At 38.6% G+C, this 17,906-nt stretch overlaps 1 long non-coding RNA gene across 1 annotated transcript; it reads right to left on the bottom strand.

Moving 5' to 3' along the window:
* Positions 1 to 12,965: 12,965 nt before the first annotated feature.
* LOC118163050 lies at positions 12,966 to 17,583 on the bottom strand. Its single transcript, XR_004748815.1, has 2 exons — positions 17,542 to 17,583; positions 12,966 to 13,532 (listed from the first exon to the last, which is right to left on the bottom strand). It is a non-coding gene; the product is annotated as an uncharacterized LOC118163050 (long non-coding RNA).
* Between the last annotated feature and the right edge of the window lie 323 nt (positions 17,584 to 17,906).

Raw genomic sequence — 17,906 nt, 5'->3', positions numbered from 1 at the left:
TGCCCAGGGTGTGGGAAGAATACATTATTCTTTGCCTGGTAGCGACCTAAGGGAATTAGTCACAATGCTAGCCCAGCAGACTCACTCCAGGCAAACCTAGGTGACGGAAAACAACATTCAAGTTCCTGACGAGCCATTTAAGTTTTGTCACAGACAATATTTAAGTTTGGCTCTCTGGTCACCTATGTTGAAAGCATGCTGTGTCAAAGCATTTCATGAGATGCAGATATATCCTGGAAGTTTTACATTTCATTTTGTTGGATCCAGGAAAAGTTGAAACACTTTATTGCTTTAGACCTTCATGTGGACCTGTTGTTTACTCTTCAGTCCTGTATGCTTAACTCTACCTAGCACAAGGAAATATAGGCGTGGTATATGATAAATTTGGGAGACAGAATATGATAATATGGAGAGATACTTAGTACATTGAAAAGTAATCATAAGGAGGCTATGTTCTATTTAGTTTCAGTTATGCCAAGAGAAAATAAAACGACTATAAGTTACTGCCAAAGGGAACTGAGAAATGAAGAGAGGCTTTCCAGGGACAGAAGTTGTAGCCAGTTTGATTGCTGATTGATTAAGTTATTTATCTCATCAGGATAGTAATATTTTGTGTAGGTTAGGGTAAATTTATGCTGTTAACAACAGAATAAAAGAAGAAATGCATTCTTATACATCGTTAAGCTGTGTTTTGACCTGTTGTTATTATCAAATCCTCTTTGAAAATTAGTCTCTGAATTTAGGAAAGTAAACCTTTCCTAACATATATTGGGCCAGCCACCTGCTGGCTTTTGAAATCTGGATGTTTTTTGAAATAAAATGCTACTTTTTAAATTTAAACACTTTGTGTTCACTCAATTATTAACCGTACATGTTCAACATTGCTGTAAATATCTGTTATTATAAACCTCTCATGAAATATCAGTTTTGTATTATTCTTTATTTACCCAAGATATTGTGCATTTTTGAAATTTTAATTTACTTTAAAAAAAACACAAAAAACATGTTTCTATAAAAGCTTACATTTCAGGGGATGGATTCCTTGAACTCTTGTGGTTCCCAGGTGATTAACATTTCTGATTTTCCTTTTTACTTACTGTCCATGTATTCACTGTTTACAAAAACAAATTAGTCTATTAGTCTTTTTTTTTTTTTTTTTTTTTTTTTTTTTTTGGTGGGTGATATATATCGGTGAGTGATGAATGTACTGTCATTCATGAGGTATCACAATCCAGATCCAGACACTCTTTCAAGTGTTAGAAACTATATTCAACTTACAGGTCTTACTGGAGTATTAAGTCTCACTTCATAATCCTATTAATTAGCTAATTTTAGCAGGGTAGCCTGGATGCCTATTCCCAATAGAATTGTTCTCTGACTAAGGCATGCGTCCAGGATGTCTGGATCCTGTGTCCCTTTTTGCCAAATTACTCAACTTCTTTGTGTGTCACTTTTTCCTTAAAAAGGGAGTAACACATGAAGTGTTTAAGCGTATTTAATAATAGGAAAGGGTTTTGAGATCCTTGCATAAAAGATCCCCTGCATCCCTGCAGAAAATTATAAACATAGGACATTATGGTTCTTATCCATGAGTGTGATTTATTTCCAAAAATACCAAAGAGTTCCAGGCACCTGTGTTTACAAATCATTTTCAGTATGTTTTGCAAACTGGAAAAATAATAATAATAATAATCTAACCTCAAATCTCCTGGAATACGTCATCAGCTCTAGCCTAGTTTATGCTAAACTTGGTTTTGAGTTGAAAGGGTTTTTATCTTTATACAGAAATCTATCTAGAGATGTAGAGATAACTGAGCTGATGCTAGACACTAGGAAAAGCAGTAAATTAGCCAAGACAGAGAGCCCCAGTGCTGTGGTTAGGCTGTTTCCCACACCTCAGAGTGTGTTTTCTTGATCCCACAGCAGCTGGAGTGCAGGTATGTGGTGACCTGCTCGCACAAGGGTCCACACTGACTGCATCTGGGCCTTAAGTCTTGTTGCTTGCAGTGGGGCTTGCAGAAGTGGGAAAGAACTCTGGCTCTTTCCGCCCCTGCTCTCCACCTATCGACTTACACTTAGTTTAAAATCATTGCATCAAAGCTGCAAAGTAAAGTTGTGCGATGCAAAGTTTAGCCAGTGTTAGCTGAGAATGTCAGCTTGACTCAGAGGTCACCCCTGAAAACCACTTTTTTCTTACAAGCAGCATTCCAATATGTTAGTTGGAAACCAATTAAAATGTTTTATTGTACAATTAAGCTTTAATACAAGTTTGAAAAAGTCTTTGTGAAATATAAGAAAGATGAAAATAACAGCAAGTGAATATTATATGAAGGTTAATGAAAACTGCAAAATGTTGATGAGTTTAATCGCTGACCCGGACAACAAGCTGAATGAGCAGTTGGAATAGAAGCTCTATAATAAAAAGTATTTGTCAAAATGCATTAATAATACCATGCATAAAATATCCAAAGTATTGCTATAGTTTTTTTTCTATATGGTCCAAATCCTGTTGGTATTTTCATAATGAAGAAAACAAATGTATTTACCTGAATGGGAATATTGCGATTACTGCATTCTCATGGAACAGGGAGAAGAATGCAGAAAGACAAATACTGGTTATGTATATGGATGTAAATTTGATGGTAATTCATTTTCCCATGTTTTTTTGTTTTGTTTTGTTTTTGTTTTTGTTTTTGGCATTTGATATCTACTGAATATTATTCAAGCACTTACAACCTTGGAAAAAAACATAAGTAGAATTATTAAGTGTCAATAAATCATTTCGTATTGTATCTGAATCAATCTATTTCCCAAACCAAAGATGGGTAGTTAACACAAATGCAGATTTAAAGGAAAAAAAAAAAAAAAAAAAAAAACTTATCTTTTTACTAACATTATGCACTATGAATAATTCAGCCTATTTGCAAGAACTTTAAATGAATTTTGACCTCCCAAAAGTAAATTTAAATTTGCTCCTGGCATGAATAAGAAAACAATTAAATTAATACCAAGAAAATAGCATTCAGTAATTTAAAGCGGGATCTGGACTTTATTATCCCACACAGCAGATGAGCCGCCTTAACCACCAAACTGTTGGCTTTTTTGGCACGTCTTCCTCATTTCCACTGACACTTTATTCTGCACTGAAATTTTAATTAATATGTTACAAATTTTTCTTTAGTATGCCTTAGAAAAAGCATTTTGTCCAAAAAAAAACATTGCATAGTGCCATTTTAAAGCTTCTGTCAGGGTTATAATCATTTGACTAGGATGATTGAAGTGAATATCTGTTTTAATGAGTTTATGACTACACCTTGCCTGGATTTTGCCTTTTTCCCACATGCATGATGCTCCTCACATTCCCATAGGAGGTCCCATGCTGCTCACCAGTGCTTGAGAGGAGAGCTCAGGGGATAGGAGAAACACACCACCACCACCTCATTCTGCTCCTCACCATGGGTTGATAGTCAGCTGGATCCAAAACTCTACATCTTCCTGAGCAGATTTCAAAAGAATAGCTATGCTTTTAGGCAGCTTTGGGCAATATATATATATAATATATATATACGTATTTGTTACTGCAAAGCTCTTAGCACTTCCTTGCACTGAACAGAAACTACCAGAAGAACTAATATGGCACTTGATCTTCTTGTTTAAGTGGTGCTTACCTCTGGAGGTTACATTTGTATTCTAAAGGAATTTTGGCAAGGGATTCCATCAGGAATGGTATATTATATTTCAAAGTTAGTTGCAGTCACTTCAGAGATCTAGGATGAGTATGAGGATGCCCATGCCATGTTAAGTCCAAAGCCCACCTCCACGTACCCTGCCACCCATGGAGCGGGTGGCCAGGGGAAATCCCCGTTGGCTTGCTCACTGCATCTGAGGCTGAATGGCAGCCTTGCTGCCCATTGGCACATGGCAGTGAGCCACGCGCTGCCAAATACCCATCTTTGCCTGTGCCCAGGCCTTTGCCTCAAGATGTGGCCACATCCTTGGCCTGGTGGAAGGGTTTTTTGGGAAAGAGAACATCCAGGAGCTGCCAGCAGTCTTTGTAGGGCACCACTGCCTTCTCCAGGCTCTGTGGGCCCCACATCAGCTCCATCACAGCCCTCAGCTACGGTCTGCCCAGGGTCCCCGCAATGGGATCCGAGCTGCCCATCTGGTCCACTCTCAAATCCTAACATTTTCATCTTTGCCAGCATCCCCTCTGGGCTCCCTTCAGCCAGGCCCGACAGATAGGCCGAGCCTGAGGAACAAAGGCAGTCAGTGGCCTGCTCGGAGTAGTCACAGTGGAGATCTGCAACAGTCCTACTCCTGAACCCATGGGGCAGGAGAAACTCCATCTCTATGAATGGTGGAAGCCCCAGACTGGGGAATCTTGGTGAGACAAGCTGCCTTGCCATCCCCTTCCCATTTAGGAGCCCCTCATACCAGCCTATATCATAAGTTTAAGGGAGCAAAAGTAAAGGCAGAGAATTGTGAGAGACCTTTGTCTCCCCCGCCTTACTGGAAAACTTGGAAACAAACATTGCAAATATGCAAACAAGCAAACCTAAATTTCAGTATCAGGGGGCTTGTAATGCTTATCGTATTGTTTTAATTACATGGACAGGGTATCTTTGGACTGTACTGATGTTTTCAGTTGATTTTAAGCTCCACAGTGAAATTTTTATTTCAAAGTAGCAAGAATGTATTTGCCCTTGGATATAAAAGCCACTGCATCCTGTTGTAATGGGAAATAAAATAGAGAACAGGGATTACCTTAAATACTTTTAGAACTCTTTGATTAATAACCTGGTTGTAGTTTTGAGGGTGACAGGCTGAATTGTAACTTAAGATCTGTTGCAAGAGATAGCTGACCCAGAAGAGACATGAGTGATTATTATTGGATGCTTCTGATCTGCCTGCTTCACTCTTCATAGCCTATAAGTTGAGAAACTGAAATTTGGAGGAATTTTCCAGGTGTTGGAAGCAGACTTCTGCTTTCCTTGCAGTACTTTTGCAGCAGCTTGCAAGTTTCTTAGATGACTTCTACATTTGATTTATTATTATTTCATCTTATGTCTTTTACTTACTACTCATCCTTGTGTACTTAACAAATTCCTTATTCAAAGGCAATCCTCAGACTTGCTTCAATACTAATGAATCACTGCCTCTTACTGACTTGCGAGTCAAACAGAGATTTCCACTCTACAACTTTGGTCCACCTACAACTGAAAAGCAGAACCCTTCTATCAACAAATAAATAACAGGATTTCTAGTTATTCAGCAATTGTCCTGTAAATGCTACAGCTTAGACAGAATGGGTAATTTTATTTTTTTCTTTGTACTATCTTTACTTTTGTAATTTCATGTGGGAGTATTTATCTTGGATAAATTAGAAGCTGATTGGCTCTTTAGTACTTAATATTTCATAAGTGCTGATCCAGCTATTCCTCAATTGCTCCAGAAGCTCTTCTTAGCCTGATTACTAGCTCCGCTGGCTAGAGAGAAGAAGAGGGGATTATTGTTTATAGTTAAATTCTGGGGAAAACTACAGTTGTTAGTCTACTCAAGAAAAAAAAAAAAAAAAGCTAGTGTAGCCAATCTAACCTAGGAGGATGGGGAGAACAATTTTACTGCATTTCCAGCTGCAGTCTCATTATAAAATCAAAAAATCAGTGATTGTGTTCACAGTAAAGAGTAACCATATAAACAGTATAACAGTTACTGGTGTTCTTTTGCCTCTGCATTTGTGAGAGTTCAGGGGGATAATTTTTCCAAAAAGGTATTTTATAAAGCAATTTGATTTAAGTTTGAATACTTTATATATTGAGAAACATTTTTTTTGTATTGAAAATCAACCTTTAGGTTGTTGTTTGTTTGTTTGTTTGTTTGTTTTGGTAAAAGTGAGCTGAATCTTGTTTGAAGAATAAAATTGATAGCTAGGAAACCTTGACAGATAGAGTGTGGTAGTGGTCAGGAGAAGGCTTGTAGCAACTTGCCTGCTTTTTAAATGTATTGAGGAGTTGCATACACTCATGCCAACATCCTAGAAGTGTCATTTGTATATAAGATGGATTTTTCATGTTATTTTTTTTCTGTGCTCCCTCTCCTTCAGTTTTTCCTCTGTATTAGAAGTGAAAATTGCATGCACAGGAACTATGGGGTTCTTGTAGGAACTCAAATATCAGTAAACTTTCATGTAGGCTTTACCACTGTTTTTTGTTCTTTTTTCCACCACAGACCTCTGAGATACCTTAAACCTGGCAGTTGCTGGTGCTGTTATAAACATCTGGCAGAGAAGTCTGCTGAAGGAGAGCCTATACTGTGTTGACAAAATTAAAGACTGCACAAATGGAGAAAATTAAGGTTGCCTGGGTTACCTTCAGGCATTTCCTGTCCGTTCCGTGCTCAACTCTGCTAACTTGTTGTCTGTTCGTTTTGATACTGCATCTGTATGTACATAAGCTTCAGGACTTTAAAACTGCAAACAGAGCTATGCCCTGAAGTGAAAGGTCCTGCCACAGGTCCCAAAGATAATTTTCTTCCCCTTTTTCCATGCAGCAGCTTCCTAGCTTTTCTTACAGTGGCTGAGGAGCCAGTGCAGCAGAAAGCAGCTGTTCTGGGAGTCTTGTTCATTCTATCAAGAAGGTTCAGAAAAGAATCAGGGCCTGTCAGTAAATGAAGTTGTTTTTCCCTGTCTTTGCTTAGGATGAGTTGAAAGAAAAAGAATCAGGTAAAATTTCTAGCTCTTAAACATTTTTTAGGGATGCCTTTACAAACAAGGTAATCTTTACTCTGAGGACCCAACAATGGATGCAGGGACATGGCACTGAAAGCCTAATCCTCTCATACATTTTAGTAAATCCCGTGGGATTCAAGTATGTTTGGCAGTAAGCCAGTATACCTTCTTAGTGAGTTGTCCAAGGTCAAGAGGAAAATCATTGGCAAAATCGGGAGCAAAATTCAGGTCTCCACATCACATGGGAATACTTCATCATGCTCTCCTGACACAGGAATACTTCAACATGCTCTCCTGACACAATGATCATTCAGGGGGTGGTGGTTTTGCCTTGTCTATGCCACTGGGCAGTGCTTTTTGATAGATATGGTTTCCACATATTATTTTCAGTTTCTTCTCTTGGAGAAATAGGGTTAGGATTATAGTCAAGAAAAAATAAAGTCCGTGTAGCACATGGCCATCTTGGTAGGAGCTTTAGTTTTGCATTAAATGATTTGCCTTATAGTTGGTTATTTTAACACTAAGTTAGTTTAGGTTTTGTATAATATACATCAAGGAAATCCTTTCTGAAAACCTGAATCTTGAGGGAAAAAAAAAAAAAAAAAAAAAAAAAAAGTGCTTAAAACTGACTATATGTTTACTCTGAAAAATCAAAGATTAAAAATAAATATGGTCTTAATTTATTTTCTTCTGACCAACCACACCCTAGAGGAAATAATTCACTGAGATTAGGTTACTTTCTTATGCCAGTTTGTGTTCTTTCTCCTAAAATACAATACTATCAGTACGGTGAAATTGTCTGAGCTGTGTTAATCTACTTTGGCTCAGGTAGTATGTCCAACAAGCTGTTTATTCTGTGAACAATTACAGTCTGAATAAGTGCTTTCTAGGAAAGGTTACAGTTGAAAATCAGATGGATGTGGCTTCCACCTTAAAATGGTGGCCTGCATGTCCTTTGAAATGCTTTTCCATATCAGATTTCAAAATGGGGCCCAAGATCTTCTAGTATGCACAGACTTTCTCTGCTGTTTAATCACTGCTAATCACACTGAAACATAGCTAGTGTCATGAGCTTTCATTTCACTTTGTGAAATCCCGGACTTGTGAGCACAGACTTTGATGATGTGCAGTGTCCCTGCACTAATTGCAAGGGAATTTTGAGAGCAATTTTAATTTGCTCCTTGGCTATGATCATACACAGCTGTCATATTTCTGCACCTGGATAATCGGTTTTCAAGTGCCAAATTCTAGAAGTGTTGGATTTTTGCAGGTCTGTATTTGGGGGTTTCATTGGTAGGTATTGAATTTATTTAACCCTTGAAGGGTTAGAAGGCTATTAGATTTACTTAGCCTTGTCAATGTGGAAATCTGCAACATATTCAGAAGCCTACACAGATTTTAAATTGTGTGCACTGGGGAAGACGAGCTGAGGAGTAGCTCATCCAGGTGTTAACTATCTAAACTGAATAATTTTATTTATTGACATTTCATTAAATTGTGGGAGGGTGTTAAGTGATATGTCTGAGTCATACTGACAAGACATGCAGGGTGCTTTGTGTTTTGAGACTGTTTTGCTGGCTAGCAGTAGGAGTCCTGGAGCACTGATGACTTGCTGGCACTGGGCAGCAGCTGCCAGAGGACTGGCTGGTGACACGTAACCAGCAGTGGACCTTCCACTTGGCTGCCACGTTCCCAGACTTTACAGAAAGGAAAAGTATATGAAATATATTTTCTTTCTATGTGGGAAATGGAAGGAACCACGTGACTGGAGTTGTAAAATGCAATTTACAGAATCATGGGTGGGCTGTATGATAATGCAACCATCAGCAAGACTTCAATCAAAAAAATTATAAATTTATGAATGATCTGGCTTGTTTTGTCCTTTGTAGAAGGCAGGAATCTTCTGTCCCAGGGTGCAGTAACCAAAGTGGGAGAGACTGTCAGTGCCTCCTCGGAATCTGCATCTATATAAAAAGAAGTGACAGGACAGGACATATACCATACCTGAGATATACTATTTCTCCACCCAGGAGCTTAGCACAGCCTCTTTCACTGACTGGTTAAGCCACTTCACTAACCTGTAAACTTGTGTGTATCGTGACTTGTCCCATGTTTGCTTTTGCTGACTTTTCTGCAAGGGACACTTCAAAACAGAATAGACAAAGATTAGGACTCATAAGCCTTAAAAGTGCTGCTCAACAGCACTTATAGTTTATAGATTATAGTTGCCACTCAAAGCAAAATTGCCAGTATGAGGGGATGTGAAAAAACATGAAAGGGAGAGAATGATGAGGCAGGATGAATTGAGAGAGGGGAATCTGGGCAAGGAGGTGTAAATGTATTAATATTTCATCACATATAGCCTGTATGTAAAAATTCAAGTAAGGTAGAAGTTTCAGATCTGTAATTCCATTGGGATTCTCATGAATGAGATTCCTGTGGCTTATGACATTACCTGAATCTTTTGATAGAACTACAACCCTATAATTCACAGCTGGTTGTATTTCATTCATAACATAAATCTGTCAAGAGCTTTCAGTAATACCATAAACTATAACAGCACTGTTCAAAATTTAAAATAAAGACTTTGGAATTGTTTATAATTCGACAAGAGACTGACATCCATTACTTTTCATAATATATAGGGAAAATGAAAACTTGTATTTAGATGTGAGATACGCATGTAAACATACATGTCCATTATATTCCTTTGACTGTGACTGTCATTTATTAAGAGAATATCCTGTGCTAATCAAGATACTTATTTTTTTTGCAGGTCTATATCTGTGCATCTCATTGTACAAATTGTTGCATCTCATCTGTATATCATGAGATTTTGAAGCATCTCATATGTATTCATTCCAGCAAAGTAGAATATTTATATTTAACAAACATAAAGGATATCTGTCATCCTAGATGTCATCTAGCAATAAGTAAAAGCAGTAAATAACTGTTCTTGGAATGGGTCAGTGAGTATTTTGTTGTCCCTGAGCCAAATCAATAACAGCTTGTTTGCTGCATCCCTTGTCATCTTCCCTGGAGTCAATGGTCTGCTTTATTGACCTTAATAACTACTATAATAAATCCAGTACAAATGAAAAAAGCTCTGCTCTGTAATGAAAATCTGATAGCTTATCTGTCATGCTGTCCTGTGTAAAGAGCTATGTTCAATCTGCCCTGTCCCCCAGGACTCTGGCATTAGATATGCTGTAAGATTATTAACTACCACACAGTTCTATATGAAGTTCATCTTGTAGCTTTTCTATGCAGTGGTATATCTTCTAATCTCAGTTTTGATCTTTAATAAATTGAACCTTGTTTGCCTCTGTCCGTTATTTTTGTGATTTCTTCAGCTGAACAGACTTACCATAGAAAAGGCTGTAAATGAGAAAAAAAAAAAAATAGGTCTGTGTTGCTCTCCATTTTTGTTGCATAAGTTTCAGCCCAGGAAGCAGCGCTGAAGTGCACATTTTCCCTCACTCGATAACTAAAGTACCTAAAGCCATTGATTATGAGAGATCTTTTAAAGCATAATTTGCTTTCAGAATGACTTGGACTCTTGAGTCATTAGTACTATGTATGGTGGCACCAGCTTTGTGATGCAAATGCTTAAGGGCTGTTTCAGAATTTCTGTATTGGCAGCATTTTCTTCATTTCACTCTAGTTTAGTAGAAACAGGGACCATCTGCTGATTTTATATAAAGTCTGTACTTACCATATAGTAAAAATCTAATGGTGTTTGACTGTCACTACTTGGGTCATGTATTCATGGGTGCACAGCTCACTCTGATTACCTTCACTGTAGACTGTGGTGTTCCTGACAAAGCACAGCTCTCTTAAGAAATACCAGCTGCTTCACAAGATACATGTGTATATATGTGCTACTATCAGGAATATTCAATGCTGACCCTTTGTGGCAGATTTCCAAGGAAAAACTGGATTATATATGGGAGCTGGATTGTACCTTGTTAAGTGAAAATGCCTCCTAAATGCATTATTTTGAAAGATCTGAGAAGCTGAGTACTGCCAGCAGTTAAGAAAAAGTTTGCAGATTTGTATTTCTCCATTGCATGATGTCCAAGTTTAAGTCGGGGTAATTAGACATAATGTGCCCTTTTTGGCTGCTGTTTTATCGTGGTGAACATAAAGACCAACTGCAAAAGGTCTCATGAGATTTCTGTACTGTGAGCACTGATGCTGTTCTGTCAGCATTTCAAATTTTGCTACAGAGCAACATATAGATAAGTCTAATGTAGAGGTCAAAGCAATTTGACAATAAACTTTTACAAAATGAAGACAATAATCCCTTTGTTGGCCTGTTTCTCAAGATGAGAATGCTTCAGTCTCCATTCTGTTTCCTGCTGGCATTATTTTTTGGGATATCAATTCTGCCTTTGTGAATTTTTTAGGAATAGTGTAAGACTGGAAGAAGGAAACCTCATGAATGGATCTGATGTAGTTTGGACAAAAGATTCTGGGGGAGGACTACAGAGGAAGAAGTGGTCAGTGCAAGTGTCCTGATCATGCCATCCATTGTATGGTCTGGGTAATTTAAGGTCACTCTGAAAACAAAATCTCCCGTTCCCCCAAAACGAAAAAGAAACCCATTCTGACTGAGAGTTTTAAAGCAGTAGAGACCTTATTAAGTACAAAACCTTCTCAATTTGTACAAACTGGGAAGTCTTACGTTGAATTTATGCTCTTACAGACTAATCCAATCCCTTGCTGTGTCAGCATAGCACTGCACTTCGCAGGGGATCTGCACTGTTACATTGCACAGGTTAGGGAGCAGCTCGCAGAGCTAGAATGGGCACAGAAGAATACCAGAATACCCACAGGATCCCAGACTGCAGCTCAAAGCCTTCCTCTTCAGGACAAGAAGCTCCAAGCTGCCATGCAGAAAAAGGGCATGGTTTGAGCAGAAATGAAAAGATTTGCCATATCCATGAAGCAGTGTACTAACGAGCAGTTGCAGACTGAGACTTGAGCAGCAGTTTCTTTGCTGAAATAGGAGATACTTTCCCAATTCATGGCTGTTCAGCATGCAGTCTAGCTGTTTGAACTTAATTTGTCCCTCATTTACACAGCTGTAAATCTTTGCACATTTCTAATTAGATTGCAGGAGTAATTTCCAATTAGATAAGAATAGCATTAGGTGTTTTTCATAGAGTGTTGTCTACTTTATATGCTTATAAAACAAAGGATTTGAAAATTAACATTTTAGATTGCTCATACATCACTTCAGGTTCCTGGGTTTTATTACTAAACAGTAGTTAGGTGTTTTAAGGGACACCTTAGGCAAGGTTACTGTCACCCGATCCAAGTTCAGTGAAGATTTAAGCACAAGCTCACTTGATGCACCTGAAAGATCATGCCAAACCAGATGTGTAATGTGAAGAGTGAGCCTGTAAACCCCTGCTCTGATTGCCCATTGTTGCATGTGCACAGGACTCTCTGATTTAACAAGAGCTCCAGCCGGTTCCAGAAGTGCGCTTACATGGCAGTGGTTTGGAAATCAAGGGTACCTATTAGCAGCAATAGCAAACAGGTAGAGGTGGATATGGGAGGAATGAGAAGAAAACCCTAAGAGTGCTTGCCCAGGTTCCTAGCTTATGGGTATCTTGAGGGCACTTTTTTTTTACTGCATGCATAACTAATATGCTCAACTATTTGCAAACTATTAACATATTACATTTAAATATTGCAACTTTTTGGTTTTTATAGTTACTTTGACTTGTGTCCTTTTCAAATCACTTAGACTATTAAAGAATGATTAAATGTTGCTACATGACCATGTGTAAAATTAAAAATATATACTTATTGTATAGGATTGATTTTAACTTTAAAGCTGGATCACTACCTTGCTGAGGTCAGGCCAAGTACTGGGAAAACATAAAATTAAAATTCTGACAGAAGTACTCTGACAAGGAGAATCCTTACCATTCCCATGTGCCAGGTATTTAGTGCAGCATGAAGGCAGAAGAGGCCTTACAAATGCTGTCCCATTGCAGCAGTGCCAGTGTCATACAGTGGAAATGTTAGGATCATTCTGGCTGCTAGAAGGTCCCAGTAAACACCAAGCACAGTGGAAGGAGAAGGTGACTTTCAGTAGTCTGAATTATTTATCTCTGTTCCCTAAGGGCAGGTGCTTTCAGAACAGTAATTCTGCCACATGAGTAGTAGGAAAAGTTGAATTTCTAATCAGGCTAAAAAGCTCAAGTATAAACACAGCACTGCACATGAGATGTTCAGCCCTTTAATGTATCTCTTCCCAGGAACAAAACAAGAATAATGGCGAGTGTGTAAATGTAGTGCAAGAGAAATAACAGGAATTTACGTCAGAGAAAGAATCTGAGAGCAGGCTAGTTTGTTGTAAACAAGTTTCCCAGAGTGGCTCCTTGGCTTTGCACCTCTTTCATGTTTAGATGAGGTTTGCATCCGTGGCTGGTAAATCCCCTCTTACCCTAGCAGGGTGAAGCGATGACTTGCAAAGCTAGTCCTTGGTCTGACTGGGTGTGAAGAGGAGAGTATTTAAGGGCTGCTGAGCCCCTGATTGTTCCCTGTCAGAAAACCTCACTGGTGGCTGGATAACTTCATGAGATGTTAACTTTGTCTGCTTTACAGAGTTACATCTTGAGAGCTTTGCTATCCACGCTTCTTGGTGTTGCAACAAATGGCAACTTGGCCTGGAAGCTTCTTTTTGTAAAGAAAAGAGAACATCCCTGGTTCCAGGATTATTGGCTCAGAACAGATCCCAAACCACAAGTACTTCAGTCATCAAGTGAGTCAGTATCCTCTGAGGATGCTATTAATAACAGGAAAGACAAAACACACAACCCTAATTTAGCACACATTTTGTTCTTACCAACGGTCGGCTTAGTCTTTTGATTTTTGTTTTTATGCTAGCTTTTTACTGAGAAGGGATTCACCTATTTTTCTGAAAATAAGAGGAAACTTTCTCCCATCACTTCTAGCTAAAATCTAGATAAAAGTTGATTCACTAACTTAACCTTCAAAGCTGAACTGTCTATCCATTTTCAACTTCTAAAGTTTATTTTTCTCAGTTATCAGCAAAAGCTGCTCTCAGTTCAGCCATGCATTTTTATTTTTGGCGCAGACCAAAAAAAAAAAAAAAATTTCCAGGTTTCCTGTCAGTCAGAAATGAAACTGAAGATTTCTGCTGTGTTAGCCAATTTCGACCTCATAATTTAGACTAGATCAGACTTCAGAGATGGGCTGCCCATCTGCCAAGGCAGAGTGGTGCTGCCAGGCTACTGCTCCCTAGATGAGCAGTAGCTCCCTAGATGAGTAGCAGCTGCAGTGCTTTGCCTATACACTGAGCAAGAGCTTGACATCCTGCAGTTTTTACTCTGGTAACTCTGTCTAGGAGCAACACCATCATCCTGCTCACCCTCAGTGTATTATTCTGCCAGATTTTGCTTTAGATGATTTCCCTCAATCTCTCTTGATTCTGCTGGGATTTTCACATGAGTATGTTGGCCTTTGATTCCTCCAAGGAAGAGGTTTTCATTCATTTTTGGCGTTTTTAGACTTAAAGTAGGATTTGTGCTGAATATAGAAGTAATAAGCTGTGTTACAGTTTCTAGAAGACCTTGGGAAGCTTTTGAGTAAAAACCTCTTGTAAAGATTCAGGAGTTTCCTAAGGGAAAAAAACTACTGATATAATAAATTAAGCACAAAACCCATGTATACCACATTGTTGTATTCAAACTTCTGCCTAGAAACACAAAGAAACTTTCCACTTGTGGAAATCTGAAGTGGTTAGAAAAAGAAAAGAGAAAATGAGGTCATTAGTCACTAAATTCCACTGTAACTAGAATTCCACCTATTTCCAGCAACTGGGCAGAAAAACCATGAGGTTCTGGTAGTTCTGGCTGTGTGTCACCACAGGTGTCAACTGCTTTGAGAAAGAATTTGCAGAGTTCCAAATGCAAGTTATTTCCCAAATTCCCTTCTGAAAGTGTGTTGGAACTAAGAGGCTCAATACTATCTCATGGTTTATTGGGTGATATTGGTAGGGGGACAGTTGGACCAGATGATTTTGGAGGTCTTTTCCAAAGGTAATTGGTAACTCTATGATTTTTGAAAAATACCTATCTTGCAACCCTGTTTGTTACTCAGATGTTAACAATAGTATTTATGGAATTGTTCTGTGTTTTATTTTCTATTTACAGATTACTGCTGCATCCTGTGCAAATCCTGTAATTCATTGAATAAGAAAAGAATGAGCATTGCTACAGTTTTATGGGTGTTAGGGGAATGGTATACAGTAGAGCAATTGGGATAGGGATCAAGGGAAACGGAAGATATGCTGTCATGTATGTTTTAACGAGCCTGGAACTAAACTTCAATATAATGTCTTTTCAGTCTATTAATTGTGGTATGTTTCAAGTAAACACAAACATCAAATACTGCTACAGACAGACTGCATGCCAAGAACGTAACTAGCATTGTGCCTGCTTCCCTAGCTTCCTCTAACATCTCAAGTTGAAGTATATATTATCTGTGTACACAAAACAAAGGCTTTCCTATTTCTAAGTAGGGACACAAACTACCTCAACAGCCTTTGATTCTATTCTGGGACAGCAAGCTGATGTAGGCCAGGAATTTTGCTTTTGTTTGTACTAAAGAGGTTTATTCACTTGAATGTGCCCAGTAAATAAGCAAACCTATAAAGTTATAATTCCACCAAGACCTAACTCTTCCTAAAATTGTTCATGAGTAAGATACTAGAGCAAAATAAATGTATTTGGGCAAAAATTTAAACTATCAAACTAGAAAGTATCACATCAATGTAATTACAAAATAATAATAATAATAATAATAATAAAGTTTTGACAGGAAAAAAGTAAGGTTTATTAAGTTACAAATGTGTTTATGAAATGATACAATGGTGAAATTTAATTTTTGCATTATTAAATGCAGTTTTTAACACACTTCATGAGAGCATCTTCCTCTAGGATGTGTAGATTTGCAGCATTCTGGGTATCTTAGTAAGACTGTGTGGTTGTCATTTAAGCACTCTCAGGGTTTGTGGGAAATTCTGTCTGCTTTAAAATGAATATTGTTTTCTACTGTGCTATGATGTGATTTCTCGATTTCAAATGCAGGAAGGAATGTAGGGTCAAGGGGAAGTATTTTACTTACTGTGGCAGATGCATGGAAAAAAACTTCTAACAGAAGAATGCTGATGGACAGTATTAATTATCCTGCAGGCTGATAATATCTAAATATTTGAAAGGAATAAACTTTCCCTGAAGTGCAAGGGACTATGAAGGCTGTTCCTCCTGGCTCTTTAAAGCTGTGATCTGGTATGGGGAATAAATGCTAACAGCAATGCAGAGTGCCCTTGTCTTTATACGTCCCTCTGTTGCAACAAAATTTGTTAGTGAGGTGTTTATCTGAACCTGCTCAGCGAATTGATCAGAATCAAACCTTTTTTTTTTTTTTTTTCCTGTCAAGGCTCTTCCAAGAAAAGAAAGCCAAAAACCAAACCCAAGCCAAAATAAAACGCTTGGATCAGTTCCCCCATCCCATTTGCTGCAGTGACCCATGGTGGCACAACGGCCACGCTACACAAGCAAATAGCACTGAGGAATGGCAGCATATCCATAGAGTGAAACATCATGCTGAGGACCCATTGTCCATCTTAAATGCATTCCAGGAGGCTGCATTTCAGACCAGCTCTAATCCAGCCCTATGCCTTGAACACCCTTTAGTCAGTGAGAGTGTTTCTGGAGCTTAGTTTTTAGCTTACTTGCATGCTCTGAGACTGCTCCCCAGTACGAACCAAAGTGTGAGAAATGGGAGAGACCTGATGCCGAGCTACAGGGCTAAGGTAGGCTTACCCTTTGCATGTATTACAGCTGAGGGGGTGATAAATGGTGGGGATAGAGCACGGACATTGTTTAAACCAGCCTGACAACACAAGTGCAAAGGAAGCCTCTGATTTGTATTTGCTGACTGAACAGCTGCAGTGGTATAAGATACGATAGGCCCTTGCTGTGGTTTGCTTCCTTTTTACTGAAGATTTTTCCTTTCATTATGCTGCCAGTGACAAGGAAAGTGTGGGTGATCCTTGTTTGCCTCAGTAGAAATGAGGATGACCTAGTTTAAATTGCTGTAGGAAGTGTTTTGAAGCAACCTGGCTTGCGTGGCACTGAAACAGCAGAAGGTGCCCTCATATGTCCCACCACTGGGCTCTGCTCTGGTGATGGTAACCTTCAGAGAGGGGTGGCAATATTTCATGCAGGTCTAACTACTTGATAAATGAACATGTGCATAAGCTGTGACTGAGGGTTTTGAATTATAAGTTGCCTTTAAACACACGGCTTTAAGGAGGCTTTCTGGAAGAAAGCAAGGAAGAAATACATTCACAAGCTGATTCAGAAGGAGATAAGAAAAGCTTCCCTTTCTTTTTATCCTTTTTCTTATGCTTTCCCACTGTCTTTATCCCTTAGATGATTCTAACCTTTTAGATAGCTTTTGTCTGTCACTCCTCTGTTTTTCTTCCATCAGATGTTTTTATGAGGTAAACCAATGCACTTGTACATTACAGCTTTCTCTGCTGGTATCTTCTGTAAAAACTGTTTTCAAAGCCAATACACAGAGTTGTGTTAAAATGAATAGGCTACAAGAAAGATTATAAGAGAAGAGTTGAATTAAGAGGTGCTGGTAAGGAAGAAATGCAGCTGTGATCTTAAATGAGATGAAGGGTCCATGAGGTTAAGACAGCCAAGGGGGACAGAAGCTGAATGCAGGGAATAGCCAGCCACTAAGAGTGGTAATGTTACCTGACAGGCCCAGAAGGAATCAGGTCATCTTATCAGGTGAAGGACTGAGTGAAGTGGCAGGCTAAGTATCAAAAGCAGGTGAGAGGAAGGCTCTGAAAAGGCAGCGCCTGGGGGCTGAGTAGGATACAGGTGAAAATATGGGGAGCTAGAAAGATGTCTGTCTTGCTATGTGTGTTATCACCTGTTAAACCGAGACATGGCTCTATGTCACTGGAAAAAAAAAAAGGTTGGATTCTGTGAAGTTGTATGTTAAAGTCTTGTAACAGAAGTTACTCCATTATGTGGAAAGTAAAACACAATCTCCCAGGTAGAGATGGTCATAAATTGTATTAAAAAAAAAAAAAAAAAAAAAAAAAAAAAAAAAA

Source organism: Oxyura jamaicensis, chromosome 2, assembly GCF_011077185.1.
Source record: "Oxyura jamaicensis isolate SHBP4307 breed ruddy duck chromosome 2, BPBGC_Ojam_1.0, whole genome shotgun sequence".
In the NCBI taxonomy this organism is placed as follows: Eukaryota; Metazoa; Chordata; class Aves; order Anseriformes; family Anatidae; genus Oxyura; species Oxyura jamaicensis.
Note: the sequence above shows the minus strand (reverse complement) of the source record. Positions and strands in the feature narration are given on the sequence as shown.